Genomic DNA, 1,697 nt, shown 5'->3' with positions numbered 1-1,697 from the left:
CCCAAAAAAAAAAAAAAAAAAAAAGACAGAGTGTGAACACATATTCATCAGGTCCTCAGCCTGTCTTGATGAAGGACAACTCAAAGACTTTAAGTCATGCATCGCCCCAGTCCCAACGACCATGGATGGGGTGGGAGTGAGAGGGTTGTTCCTCCTGGGCCTTCAGTTCTTTATCCACCAAATCAGGGTCCTGCTATGCAAGAACCATTCCAGACCCTCCGGAAAGCAATGTGCAAGACCTAACAGTGGCCCAGAAGGCAGTCCCCTCAGAAACCAGGGCCATCAGCACAAAGTAACTTCTGTGAGGCAGGAAGATTAGTATCCACAAGCCTTTAGTCAGGCTGGATGGGAGCAAGCCAGCCCCAAAATGTGGAATGATTACTAACAGACACGGTCCCAACCTTACACGTGTTCCACATCCACAAACTGGAAAAAATGTCAAATTAAATATGAAACAGGAAGTAGAGATAAAGAGCTCTGCACACGGAGGGACGCACACACACTCTTCTAGTTAGTGGGGAAGAAAGCCAGTGGTGGCGATTTTTAATTAGAAAGGAGGACTAATAGCAGCCTCCCAAGGCCAAGGCATTCACTCAGGAAGCACCAGGCCCTAGTTAACCCTTGCGGCTCCAGGGTGGGGCTCGCTCTGTAAGTGCCTCACTGCCAGAGAAGGCCTGAGAGGCTCTCCAAGCCTTGCTTGGTTATCGAAGAATCCTTAACGTTGGGCAAAAGGAAAAGAGGACTCAAAGTGGAGGCTACCATCTACCAGAATAGGTGGGGGTGGGGGCCATACCCTCTGAAGCCTGATTTAGAGATGGTTCAACCCCAGCTCTTCTATTTCCCAGCTGTGTGACTGTGAACTCACCCATTCCTGTGGTCTCAGTTTTTCCTGTATGTGAAATGGGGACAATAGTATGAACTTGCAGCATGATTAGGATTAAATGAGACGATGTATGAAAAAAAAATTTGTTTGCTTGGACCATCATAAGTTCTCAAAAACCATGGCAGCTGCTGTTAAAGTAATTCATTACTCTTTAGTTTCCTCCTTGAGGCAGAAATTTCCCCAATGAAACCTAAGAAGATTTTTATGTTCTAGTTCTGGAATGTCCCCCAAAGACTTGTGTGTTAACAGCTTGGCAGCAATATTCAGAGTCCAGCAATATTCAGAGGTAGGACTCTTGGGAAGTGATTGAATCATGAGGGTTCTGACCTCATCAAAGGACTAATCCATTCATGAATTCATAATTTGAGTGGCATTATTGTGAGGTGGTGGCAACTGTAATAGGTGGAACCTAGTTGAAGGGAGTGGGTCCTTTGGGGTGTGTGCCCTTGAGGATTATATCTTGTCTCCAACCTCTCTCCCCACCCCCACCCCGTCTGCTTCCCGTCATGAGGTAAGTGTCTTTTCTCTTCCATACCCTTCCATACTCTTCCACGGTGATGTATAGCCTCATTTCAGGCCCAGCCATCCTGGGCTGAACCCTCTGAAAGTGTGAGCCAAAATAAATCTTTTTCCCATTTAAGTTGTTTTTCTCAGGTCCTTTATCACTGTGACAAAAAACTAACAGAAATAAACTATCTTCTATCTGTGGATTTCAAAGTGTGGGGATGCAGGAGTAAGTAATAACTGTTTCTTCCCTAAAAAACATTGAAATCATCTCACCCCACCATTGCCCAGTCAGCTCAGATTCAAGTGT

The sequence above is a fragment of the Marmota marmota genome, unplaced genomic scaffold, assembly GCF_001458135.2.
Source record: "Marmota marmota marmota unplaced genomic scaffold, marMar, whole genome shotgun sequence".
Taxonomy (NCBI): Eukaryota; Metazoa; Chordata; class Mammalia; order Rodentia; family Sciuridae; genus Marmota; species Marmota marmota.
The sequence above is the reverse complement of the archived record's forward strand: the minus strand, read 5'-3'. Positions refer to the sequence as shown.